The sequence below is a fragment of the Hypanus sabinus genome, chromosome 3 (genome assembly GCF_030144855.1).
Source record: "Hypanus sabinus isolate sHypSab1 chromosome 3, sHypSab1.hap1, whole genome shotgun sequence".
Taxonomy (NCBI): domain Eukaryota; kingdom Metazoa; phylum Chordata; class Chondrichthyes; order Myliobatiformes; family Dasyatidae; genus Hypanus; species Hypanus sabinus.
The window spans coordinates 26,456,479-26,470,682 of NC_082708.1; the positions used below are offsets into that span (position 1 = coordinate 26,456,479).

Here is a 14,204-nt window from a genome sequence, read left to right on the forward strand (position 1 = left end):
GTCTAAAGGGTTGGAACCTAAATTTAAAGTGCTTGGGAAAAGACACAAGTTGAATGTTAGAAAAATATTTTCCTCTTTTAACATTAGTTATCATTCTTCTTGGTTCAATTTCTTAAGATGGATGGCTGTTCTGCCTCCATTTTATTTCATGCCTTATTTGTTCACTGACACTGCCATGAGTTATACTTATTAACCACAATAGTGCAGCTTAAAGCTATTTGTAAGTTGAGACACTCCAATGCTATGACAGGAGCAGACATGAAGCAAAAAAAGTGATCTTCCAAATTGATGGCTCTGCATCAGAATTCACTGTCGGGTGAATTTCACTGCATAGAAATAGAGTCATTAGATTTTCAAAAGGCAATAGGAGATGCACTTGAGCAAAAGTAAGTTGCAGAGTTATGGACAGAAAGCAAGTGAATTGGGATTAATTGCTTTCTCTTGGTGTAATTAACACTGACTCAATTGGCTAAGAAGCCTCCCTGATTCAAAAATTCTATGAATCGTCTGGCTCCAAGGCAAAAAAAGGTATTGAAATTAAAAACAGAAATTGGGAGAAATATGTAGCAGGTTAGATCTGCTGATGGAGAAACAGGGTTTATATTTCAGGTTAATTACCTTCCTAATAAAAATTTATCAACCTGAGACAATGATTTGTTTCTCTCTCCATTGGCCCTGGGAAAGCCACTGAGTATCTCCAACATTTTCTGTTTTTATTTCGGACTTCTAGCATCTGCAAAATCTAGCTCTTCAGAACACACAAATATCACTTCGCTGCCATGCCATTTGTTAAATACACAAAGTGATGTGAACACTAATGAGCAAGTAAAACACAAAATAAAATTGATAGAAATAATCTCAGGAAAATAGCAATCATCTAGTCTAGTAAATTAAATCAGGAAGAATGTCAACAATTGTTCGAAGTGCAATTACATTCATACTGACATTATTGTAGGCTTTATCGACACTGATTGAAACTATAATGTAACTGAAATCCCCTTGCATAAAGCAATTCTAACTCTAATTTGGAAAACACCATTCAGAGGAAATCATAATGCTGTGTTCTTGTAGTATGAGCTTTTCCAGTCCTGTATGTGTTAAATTCAGTTCATGCTATTGTTTCTAGTTTCTATAGCGAAGATCATTTTCACCCAGCATGAAGTACCGCTAAACGTTGGCAAATGGCCAGTGCGGACCCAAGCCACACAGGCCAGGAAGCTGCCAGTTTCAATTGCCCATCTCTGTTGAGGAGATTAATTTCAACAGATCACTAACAACATTATCATGTGCAATATAATGTTAGGTACCTTTCATTAGTACTACCTTCCCCATTTCTCTCATCCAATTTTACCTTTCTTCTGCTTTTCATTACTATTTCATCTCATTCAGATTCAGATCTGATCGGAAGCAACCAATATAAATACCGTTGAATCTTTCTCTCCACATCAGGTTTCTGAAGACAATGAACCAGCCCACGAACACTACCTCACTATCTCTCTTCCCTTTTTTGCACTACTTAATTGAATTTTTTTGTAAATTTCTTATTGTAATTTTTTTAGTGAGATGCACTGTACTGCTGCTGCAAAACAACAAAATGCATGACATATGCCAGAGATATTAAACCCAATTCCTGATATTAAACCACTGATTCTGATTTTTCACTGGTAAACAGTGCACGTTTTGAGGAAGGAGGTAAACGAATGACTGTAATAGCAAGCAGCAACAGCTTTAAAGAAAAAGGCAAACAAATATCCAAACCCATTTAAATGAAGGAAGTGCATAATTAAATTTACTTGTAGCCTGTTACAGGTGAATCATTATGATAGAGTTAAAAATTACTTCAACCATCTTTCCAAGTAATCATCATTATAATCACTTAGATTACAGATGAATTTTGAACCCTCATCAAGGTGCAGGGATTGGCTAATCTGGTTATTTTAAGAGATCAAACAGCACACTTGCAGGGAGCCTCCAATCAGTTACCCCAGCTGGTCTGTAGTTTGAACTACAGTGATTATCACAGCTAATAGTGTTGCATGGCAATTTGCATTTACACGCAGTCTCATCTGCTTTGCAAAGATACAATACGTTACCAATTATACAGCAGAGCTAAAATTGTATCATAAGAATTTTGACACCCAAGGGAACAACAGAGCTGCAGCTCCCCATGAACCCACTCATTTTCAATGCTAATCAGCAGTTAGAGGTGAGAAACAAGTTGAAAATCAATCCTCCCAAGACATGAAAGTGAGCAAACTTGCTGCCAAGTATTAACATTTTTTCGTTGTTCTACGAATCATTTTGTCCATCTGTTAACAATATTTACTTTCATTTGAACTTGCAGGATTTACAAACCACGATTATGTTTAATCAGTGAACGCTTAGCACTTGAAATTGCCAAAAGCAAAAACAGAACTCGATCCAACAATGAGCAATTTTATCTGAACACTTCCAATATTATCAGGGGCTTAAATCCAATTACATTTCTCTTCCCGTCTTTGCAATACTGGTCACATGGTTTGATTAAAAAGACATTTTGCAACAGTGTTTTTGTTTAGGAAGCAAGAACACAAATGTTACTCTGATCTTATTTCTCACAATGTCGAAGGCTGCCATTCTGCCCATTAAATCAATGTTGGCCCATTCCAAACCCACCTCCCATCTCCACCACCATCACCATTTATTTTTCCTTGCAACCTTTTCTTACTGATATGCCCAGGAACTCCTGTTCAAGACTCATTGCGCTCAGGGTCATTTATAAGGAGCAATAAAATTACCTCACACAAAATGCTGGTGGAACACAGCAGGCCAGGCAGCATCTATAGGGAGAAGCGCTGTCAAGACATTTAGGACCGAGACCCATCGTATAAAATTACCTAGCAGTTTGACTTTAAGATGTAGAGGGAATCTGAAGCACCCATGGAAACTCACTTGTTTACAGAGAAAACACGCACGCTCCCCACAGAAAACCTCAGACGTCAGGTTTGAATCGGTATCACTACCCAAGGCTGTAACTGCGTTAGCTTCACCGCTGTACCATCATCACGGAAGTAATAAAGAGTTAATCATTGTTTTGAGTAAACAACAGAATCACTTCAGCACATTCTTTACGCAAGTGATGCTGCAGATGCTGAAAATCTACATAAAATGCTGGAGGACTTCAATTGTTCAAGCAGTATCTGCAGAGGGAAATAACCAGTCGCTGTTTCAAGCCAAGACTCTTCATCAGGACTTAATCCACTTTAGGGAGCTATGGACTTGGACCCCAAGATCCCACTAGGTATCAATGCCTTTAAGGAGTCCTATACACATTCCCCTTACATTTGACTTTCCAACGTGCAACAGTACATCTTTGCCCAGATTACGCACCATGAAGGGTCTCAGCCTGAAACACCCACTGTTTATTCCCATATATAACAATTACAGCACGGAAACAGGTCATCTCGACCCTTCTAGTCCGTGCCGATGCTTCCACTCACCTAGACCCACTGGCCCGCACTCAGCCCATAACCCTCCATTCCTTTCCTACCCATATACCTATCCAATTTTACTTTAAATGACAATATCGAAACTGCCTCTACCACTTCTACTGGAAGCTCATTCCACACGGCTACCACGCTCCGAGTAAAGAAATTCCCCCTCGTGTTACCCTTAAGTTTTTGCCCCCTAACACTCAATTCATGTCCTCTTGTTTGAATCTCCCCTACTCTCAATGGAAAAAGCCTATCCATGTCAACTCTATCCCCCTCATAATTTTAAAAACTTCTATCAAGTCCCCCCTCAACCTTCTACGCTCCAAAGAATAAAGACCTAACTTGTTCAACCTTTCTCTGTAAGTCAGGTGCTGAAACCCAAGTAACATTCTAGAAAATATTCTCTGTACTCTCTCTATTTTGTTGATATCTTTCCTATAATTTGGTGACCAGAACTGTACACAATACTCCACATTTGGCCTTACCAATGCCTTGTACAATTTTAACATTACATCCCAACTCCAATACTCAATGCTCTGATTTATAAAGGCCAACATACCAAAAGCTTTCTTCACCACCCTATCCACATGAGATTCCACCTTCAGGGAACTATGCACCATTATTCCTAGACCACTCTGTTCTACTGCATTCCTCAATGTCCTACCATTTACCATGTATGTCCTATTTGGATTATTCCTACCAAAATGTAGCACCTCACACTTAACAGCATTAAACTCCATCTGCCATCTTTCAGCCCACTCTTCTAACTGGCCTAAATCTCTCCGCAAGGTTTGAAAACCTACTTCATTATCCACAACACCACCTACCTTAGTATCATCTGCATACTTACTAATCCAATTTACCAGCCCATCATCCAGATCATTAATGTATATGACAAACAACATTGGACCCAATACAGATCCCTGAGGCACACCACTAGTCACCAGTCTCCAACCTGACAAACAGTTATCCACCACTACTCTCTGGCACCTCCCATCCAGCCACTGTTGAATCCATTCCACTACTTCAATATTAATACCTAACAATTGAACCTTCCTAACTAACCTTCCATGCGGAACCTTGTCAAAGGCCTTACTGAAGTCCATATAGACAACATCCACTGCTTTACCCTCATCAATTTTCCTCGTAACCTCTTCAAAAAATTCAATAAGATTTGTCAAACATGACCTTCCACACACAAATCTATGCAGACTATTCCTAATCAGACCCTGTCTATCCAGATAATTATATATACCATCTCTAAGAATACTTTCCATTAATTTACCCACCACTGACGTCAAACTGACAGGCCTACAATTGCTAGTTTTACTCTTAGAACTCTTTTTAAACAATGGAACCACATAAGCAATACGCCAATCCTCCGGCACAGTATATTCCTAAAGTTTGCAGATGACATAACTGCAGTTGGTCATCGCTAATGATGCTAACAAAGAGAGGTAGACTGTCTTGCAGCGTAAAGTGCTTGTAACAACTTGGAGCTTAATGCTATCAATGGGAATGAGGATTGACTTCCACCAACACCCCTACCTTAGCCCCCCTACCCCCGGAAGGTAATGGCCAGGCTGGGTCTGTGCACAAGTCATTCAAATTCCTGGGGGCTCTTGTTACCAATACGTTGAAGTAGGACAAGCATGTTATGCTCATCATGAGGAAAGCCAGCAAGGATTGCTCTTACCATTCAATATTGCTGTGGAACTAACCCAGTCACAATATATTGATGCAGCTATAATGAAGATTATATTTCATTGGGTGTTTGAGGAGATTCGGTTTGTCGCCCAAAACACTCAAAAATTTCTACAAATGTAATGTAAAGAGCACTCTGATTGGCTGCATCACTGTCTGGTATGAGAGGTCCAATTGCAGAAGATCGAAGTAGGTTGCAGAAACTTTAAACTTAGTCGGCTCCATCATGGGTTCTAGCCTCCGTAGTATCCAAGACAACTTCAAGGAGCAGTGCCTCAGTAAGGATCACCACCACCTAGGACATTCCCTCTTCTCTTTGTTAGCATCCGGAAGGAGCCTGAAGGCACACACTCAACAATGCAGGAACAGCTTCTTCCCTTCTGCCATCCAATTTCTAAATGGACGTTGAACCCATCAGCATACATGCCTTTACCACCATCCTGTCTACTCATATTACCACTTTTAGGGAACTATGGACTTGGACACCAAGATCCCTCTTTGCATCAGTGCTGTTAAGGATTCCCGCAACACAGGAAAGTTCCTTCAACCCATCTAATCCATGCTGAACCATTAATCTGCCTAGTCATCTCAACTTGAACCTGGACCCATTGCCCTCCATTCCCCTCTCATCCATGTGCCTATTCAAATTTTTCTTAAATGGTGCACTCAAATCTACATCCACAGCTCGTTCCACATTCTCCCCACAGCCTGAATGAAGTTCCCCCCTTAAATATTTCACCTTTCACCATTAACCCGTGACCTCTAGTTGTAGTCTCACCCAACCTCAGCGGAAAAGGCCTGCTTGAATTTACCCTATCTATACCCCTCATGATTTTGCATTGCCTCTATTAAATCTCCCCTCAGTCTTTTACATTCAACAGAATTCTGTCCTAACATGTTCAACCTTCCCTATAACTCAGCTCACCAAGTCCGGGTAACATCCTTGCAAATTTTCTCTGCACTCTTTCAGTCTTATTTGGTTGACCAAAACAGCACACAATACTCAAATTAAAGCTCACCAATGTCTAATACAATTTCAACATAACACCTCAACTCTGGAACTCATTACATTGATTATGAAGGCCAACGTGACAAAAGCTTTTTTGTGACCCTATGATACCGCTTTCCAGGAATTATGGATCTGTATTCACAGATCCCTCTGTTCTACTGCACTCTTCAGTGTGCTATTGCTCACTGTGTAAGACCTAACCTACTTGGTCCTCCCAAAGTGCAATACCTCACACATGTCTGCGTTAAGTTCCATCTGCTGTTTTTCACCCCAGTTTTCCAGCTGGTCCAGATCCTGCTGCAAGTTTTGCTAGTCTTTCTCGCTGTCCATTACAATCTTGGTGTCAGCTGAAAATTTGCTGATCCAGTTTACCACATTATCATCCAGATCGTTGACATAGATGACAAGCAACAACAGACCCTGCACTCAGCCCTGCGATACTCCACTAGTCACAAGCCTCCAGTCAGAGAGAGACAACCATTTACTATCACTCGCTAGCTTATCCTGAGAAGCAATGTCTAATCTGATTTTTTTGCCTCATCTTGAATATCAAACAACTGAATGTTCTTGACCAACCTCCCATGCGGGATCTTGTCAAAGGTCTTGCTAAGGTACATGTAGACAACACCAACTGTCTTCCCTTCTCAACTTTCCTGGTAACTTCCTTGAAGGATTCTATAAGATTGGTTAGACAAGACCTACCACGCATAAAGCCATGTTGACTAACCCTAATCAGTCCCTGACTACCTAAATACTTATATATTCAGTACCTTAGAATACCTTTCAATAACTTCCCCAGTACTGATGTCAGGCACACTGGTCTTTAATTTCCTGGCTTATTCTTAGAGCCTTTCTTGAAGAATGGAAGAACATTAGCTATCCTCCAAATCTCTGGCACCTCACCAGTGTCTAAGCATGTATCAAATATCTCTGCTAGAGCCCCTGCAATTTTTGCACAAGCCTCGCACAGGGTCCAAGGAAACACGTTCTCAGGCACTGGGGATTTATAGACTAATTTTCCTCAAGACAGCAAACACCTCCTCCTCTGTAATCTGCATACGGTTCACGTCCTTGCAGCTGCTTTGCCACATTTCTGTGTCTGTGCCCTGAGTAAACAGAGATACATAAAATCCATTTTAGACCTCCCCCATCTCATTCAGCTCCACGTATAGATTAGCACTCTGATTTTCCAGAGAACCAATTTCTGTCCTGTGCTATCCTTTTGCTGTTAATATATCTGTAGAAGCCCTTGGGATTCTCCTTCTCCTTGTCCGCGAGAGCAACATCATGTCTTCTTTCAGCCCTCCTCAATTCCTTCTTAAATGTTCTCTTGTATTCCTGATACTCCTCAAATACCTCACTTGTTCCTACCTGCCTATACCTGTTATACTCCTTTTTCTTAACCAGGGCCTCAATAACTCTTGCAAACCAAGGCTCAACCTTTTGATTCCTGACTTTGTATCCAGGCTTAACAATATCTTTCTCCACAATCACCCAACTATCTGTTCTGGTGCTCTGGTTCCCATCCACTTGCAACTCTAGATTAACCATGCCTGTGCAGCATTAGCAAACCTTCCCACTAGGATATTAGTCCCCCCTCCAGTTCAGGTGCAACCCGTCCCATTGGAACAGGTCCAACCTTCCCTAGAAGAGAGCCCAATGATCCAAAAATCTGAAGTCTTCCCTCTTGAACATCTCCTTAGCTACGTGTTAAACTGTATGATCTTCCTACTTCTGGCCTCAGTATTACACGGCACAGGTAGCAAAGGTGGCACTGGTGAGGTATGGCAACACTTTACAAGCAGCAAACAAAATTACTGTATTAATGATTCTTTTTCTGATCTATGATCACTGCAATCCACAGCATGTAATTTCTCTTTGTGAGTTGTGCTTTTGAACCGTCTATATGACCTGGCATTTTTTGCGGTACCACGAAGGATTCAGCGAACTGAAATCTCAAGGATGCAGGTACGGCCACAGTGGCTGTTCCCGGAGTGGACTTGGTGTCGTACTGAAGCGTCAGGTAGAGAGTGAAAAACAAACTCATGTTTGGCCAAGCCTGATTAAAAGATTAAGGCATCAAGGCCAAGGGCGAAGGATGAAGTGATGTTCAACTTGCCACTCTGCAACTTGACTCAACATTGAACTGACTCTGTAACTGCGGCCTGCAGCCACTAGCACACAGCTCAGTACTGAACTGACTCCGTGGCTGTGGCCTGCAGCTATCTGGTTCCTGGACTGGTCAGAAACAAGAGCAAATCTACATATGCCAGAAATCCAGCCCACACACACAAAATGCTGGCGGGATTCAGCAGGCCGGGCAGCATCTATGGAAAAAGAGTAAGCAGTCGACATTTTGGGCTGAGGCCCTGGGTCAACTGTTTACTTTTTTTCATAGATGCTGCCTGGCCTACTGAGTTCCTCCAGCATTTTGTGTGTGTGTTCACTCGCCTCAGCATTGAACTGGCTCCATGGCAGTGGACTCACTTTCGGGGACTCATATTCTCTGTGTTACTTGTTTACTTTTTTTTAATGTGTGCATGACTTGGCTTTTTTTGCGCATTGGGTATTTGATGATCTTTGCTGCGTGAGTTTTTTTTTTAAATGGGTTCTATTGCGATTGTTTGTTTTGTGGCTGCCTGCAAGAAGACAAGTCTCAAGGTCATACACAGTATACGTACTTTGATAATAAATGTACTTTGAACTTGAACTTTGTCCTTTAACTTAGCACCTAACTCTCTGAACTCACAATGTAGGACTTTGTCACCACTCTTACCCATGTCCTTCGTACCCCTGTGGACCATGACCTCCAGCTGCTCACCTTCGCGCTTAAGAATCGATCTTAGATGTCCATGATCTTGGCACCTGGGAGGCAACTTACCATCCAGGAATTTCATCCTCATCCACATAATCTCCTGCCTGTCCCTCTAACCAAGGAATTCCCTATCACTACAGCTTGCCTCTTCACCCCCTTCCCTTCTGAGCCACAGAGCTGGACCTAGTTCCAGCGACCTAACCATGGTTTTCCTCTGCTAGAACCCCCTACCCAACAGTATCCAAAGTGATATACCTGCACTACGAGGCTGTGTGTTTATCCCCCTGCTCTACTTGCTTTACACTTACGACTTTGCGGCTAATCAAAGCTCCAATGCCGTTAACTTTGCCGATGACACCACCGTCGTAGACTGAATCAAAGGTGGTGATGAATCAGCATACAGGAGGGAGATTGAAAATCTGGCCGAGAGGTACCATAACAACCTCTCACTCAATGGCAGCAAAACCAAGGAGCTGATCATTGACTTCAGGCGAAGGAAACCAGAGGTCCATGAGCAAGTCCTCATCAGGGGATCAGAGGCGAAGAGGGTCAGGAACTTTAAATTCCTCAGTGTTAACATTTCAGAGAATTTGTTCTGGGCACAGCACAGAAGTGTAATTACAAAGAAAACATGGCAGTGCCTCCGCTTACTTAGGAGTTTGCGAAGATCCAGCACGTCATCTAAAACAGTGACGAAACTCTATCGATATGCAGCAGGAAGTATACTGACTAGTCACATCATGGCCTGGTATGGAAACACCAATGCCTGGAATGGAAAATCTTACAAAAGGTAGTGGATACAGTCCAGTCCATCACAGGTAAAGCCCTCCCAACCACTGAGCACAGCTCCACCGAGCGTTATTGCAGGAAAGCAGCATCCATCATCGGGGACCCTAACCACCCAGGTTAAGCTCTCTTTCTGCTTCTGCCATCAGGAAGGTGGTACCGGAGCCTCAGGTCTCACACCACCAGGCTCAGGAACAGTTTTTACCCCTCAGCCATCAGGCTCCTGAACCACAGGGGAGAACTTCATTCAACTTCACTTTCCCTTCACTGAACTGTTCCAACAAACTATAGAATCACTTTTGAGAGCTCATCTCATGTTCTCGATAGTTATTAATTATTTAACATTTATTATGATTATTACTACTTTCTTTTTGTATTTGCAGTTTGTTATCTTTCGCACACTGGGTGTCCATGCTGTTGGAGTAGTCTTTCAGTGATTCTATTATGGTTATTGGATTTCTTTGGTATGCCCACAAGAAAATGAATCTCAGGGTTGCATATGGTGACTTTTATGTACTTTAATAATAAATTTGCTTTGAACTTTGAATTGTGGCCCAGGTGAATCACCATAGGGGTACTCTACCGATCCTCTTTCCCCTCAGCTGACGGTCATCCAGTTACCTGTGTCCTGCACCTTGGGTGTAACTACCTCCCTGTATGTCCTGCCTATCAACTCCTCAGCTGCCAAAACGGTACAGAGTTCATCCAGTTCCAATCCAACAATGGCCCGTTAGAAGCTGCTGCTGGATGCACCTTGCAGGTGCAGTTGTCAGGGGCACTGGTGGTCTCCCTGACTTCCCACATTCTGAAAGAGGAACATTCCACTATCCTGTCTGGCATTCCCACAGGTCTAAATCTGTACTTCCAGAGAAAAGTCTTCCTATGGCCTACCCCTCTCCTTGCTGAAGCCTCAATGAGCCAAAACCTCAAATCCCCACTCTAACACTGGTCCACTCACACATTAGCCACTCTGCTTCAACTAAACTACTTCTTATTGGACCTTATCAAGTTCCTAATTATGCACAATCCAATGTCACCTTGGGAATGGTGGCATGCAAAATATGCCAACTGCCCTTGTTCACTTTTTTTTAAACCTTTTGCTCTCCCCTTATTGACTTCCCGAAGTGCAACACCTTACCTTTATTTGGTTTTTCAACCATCTGTCATTCGTCCACCCCCATCTACAACTGACCTATATTCTGCTTTATCCTTTACTGATTGACTGCACTACAGGCAGTCCCCAGGTTACGTACGAGTTCCATTCCTGAGTCCGTCTTTAAATTGGATTTGTACGCAAGTCAGAACAAGTACATCCGGTATTACTTAGTGTCAGTTAGTCAAATGTTTGACTTAGAATATAGTATATATTTTACCTTTCTATGCATATAAAACACGCAAAAAAGTATGCATTCCAATAATTAAACCACTGCGTTGTTTTCATCCAGGGCAGGGTCTTTCACATGCTCCATTATTCTCACTTTATCCATTATCCTTTAAAATTGTTCCCATCGTTGACCAACTGTAGCCTAACACTTTTCCAATGACCGATGGCGTTTCACCTCTTTCCAAATGCTTTATTATTTCCACTTTATTTTCAATCGTGATTGCTTCCCGTCAATGGAACAGAAACACTCCGGGCGGCAGGTCCCGACCTGTGCCGTCTCCTGAGGTCCACTGGATCCTAAAGACCACCACACTGAATTCCCCGGGTCCTAAACTCCACCACACTGAGACAGGCTAAATGGGACAAGAGGGGGCTGTGCTGGGTTTGGATATTTGATCCTCCACAATATTCCACATGGGGATTTAAACTGGAAGTGGCCGTGTTTTTTTTTACGAGGTCAAGTTGCGAGCTCAACATCAACCTGGCACGGATGGTACGGGAGTCACTGGATTGACATCAACTCGGCACGGGAACAGTCTGTCACTAGATCGAACTTGGGAAACTCTGTTCTCGAGCACAGCGCAGATCTCATGGTGCCACCAGCCGACCGGAATGGGGGGGGGGGGGGCAGGGTCAGGGTGAATCTTACCAAGAAAAACTTACGCCAAATACAAAGTTAAACACTCAACACAGTGTCAATGGCAACGACTTAAAATGGTGGACAGCGTTGCCATCAGCGTGGCCTAAGGTAGAAGGAGATGAGTTATACAGCTCTTGTTATATGCACATGCAGTTCATCTCTTTGAGTGAAAATGCATGAAGTTTGAAGTTAATTACATCTCCTTCTACCTTAGGCCACGAACTTATCAATCACCCCATGCTGTGGACCACTTCTGGAGGTCCAAGACACCGACTTCTACAAAGAAGGGATCTGTATGCTCCACGACCGCTGGACTAAGTGTGTAAATGGGGGAAAAGTAAATGTGCTAAGTTTTCTAAAATTGACTCCTTCTACCTTAGGCCACAAACTTATCAATCACCCCTTGTAATAAATGGCAGGAATTGATAGAACATGTTACATTTTAAGTAGAACTTAGTACAGGCTCTTCAGCCCTTAATCTTGTATCAACGTTCTAAACTATTCCAAGATCAATCTAACCCTTCCCTCCAACACAGTCCTCCATTTTTCTTTCATCCATGTGCCTATTTAAGTCTTCTAAATGTCCTTATTGTATCTGGCTCTACTACCACCCCTGGGCACCCAATCCAGTCATGTTGCACTCTGCATGAAAAAAAACTGCCTCAGAAAATCTCTGCTATACTTTCCTCCAATCACTTTAAAACTATGTCCTGTCATATTAGTCATTGCTGCCCTGGAAAAAGGCACTGGCTGACCACACTCTCATCTTATGCCCCTCTATCAAGTTGCCTCTCATCCACTTCTGCTCCGAAGCAAAAAAGCCCTCGCTTGCTCAACCACTCCTCAATAGACAGGTTTTTCTAATCCAGGCAGCTTCCTGGTAAATCTCCCCTGCATCCTCTCTAAAGCTTCCACATCCTTCCTATAACGAGGTGACCAGAAATGAACACAATACTCCAAATGTAGTCTAACCAGAGCTGTATTGAGCTGCAACTTGCCTCATGACTCTTGAACTCAATCCCTTGACTAATTAATGCCAACGTACAATGTGTCTTCTTAATCACCCTATCAACTTGTGAGGCAACTTTGACAGCTCAATGGACTGTGCTGTCTCTGTGTCTCCACACTGCCACGAATCCTGCCATTAACTTTGTACTTACCCCACCCCACCCCCCCACCACTGATGTAAGACTCACAAGTCTATGATTCTTAGGATTATCCTCATTACCTTTCTTGAACAAATAAAGCCAATCTCCAATCTTCTGGTACTACTCCTGTGGCCAGTGAGGATGCAAAGATCATCACCAATGGCTCTTCCATTTCCATCCCATCCAGCCCTGGGAACTTATCTATGTTAATGATTTTCAAATGTTCTAACACATCTTCTTGCTTAATGTCAACATGCTCCAGCATGTTATCCTGTTCTACACTGATCTCATTCATCAAGGTCCCTCTCACTGGTGAATGCTGAAGAAAACTACTTCCTCCAATTCCATTTCCTCGTTTATCCCAAATCTGTCCAATCCTCACTCTAGTCATCCTTCTGTTCTTCACATGTGTAGAACACCTTGAGATTTTCCTTATTCCTACTTGCCAAAGCCTTCTCATGTCTCTTTCTAGCTCTCCCAAGTCCTTTCTTAAGCTATTTCCTGGTTACTTCAACACTCAAGAATGGTATTTGATCCTTGCTTCCTAAACAAATATGCTTCATTCTTTCTTTCAACTAAATGTTCCACCTCTCTTGTCAACCGTGGTTCCTTCACCCTACCACCCTTTCATTGTCTCAATGGGACAAACCTATCCAGAGCCCCATGCAAGCGCTCCCTAAACAACTTCCATATTTCCTTTGTACATTTCCATGAGAATATCTGTTCCCATTTTTCTGCTTAATAACATTATAATTAGTACTCCCCCAATTAAATACTTTCCCATATCATGTGATCCTATCCTTGTCCAAGGCTGTGTTATAGGCTAGGGTGTTACGGTCACTATCTCTGAAATGCTTGCCACCAAAAGATCTGTCACCTGATCAAGTTCATCAAATTTTCTTTAAGGTATTGTAGGAAAACAGTAACGTTTGAAATAATTAAATAAAAGGAAAAAAGCTTGGGTATAAATGGGCTGGAATATCAGGACTAAAAATCACCAACTCAACTCTCAATTTAATCTTTTTTTAGTGGTTGTAACGGAAGTCTAAATCAACAGGACAACCTTGGCCCAGACTTGTTGGATGTACTCTAGGTGACAAAAAGCAACAAGATCATAAACTATTCATAATAGAAAGGAAATCAAAGGTTGTAAACGCACAATAGGCACCGGAATACAAAATACTTCTTCGTGCAGGTGGTATGGAAGTGAAGAATGTTCCACTACACCTTGTGATCTATAAATCG

The 14,204-nt window shown here is 42.2% G+C and overlaps 1 protein-coding gene across 8 annotated transcripts in view; it reads right to left on the reverse strand.

The window, feature by feature from the left end:
• LOC132391118 (CRACD-like protein) overlaps nt 1–14,204 on the reverse strand; it is a 205,193-nt gene that overhangs the window by 32,803 nt on the left and 158,186 nt on the right. The gene's annotated exons all lie outside the window — the stretch shown is intronic.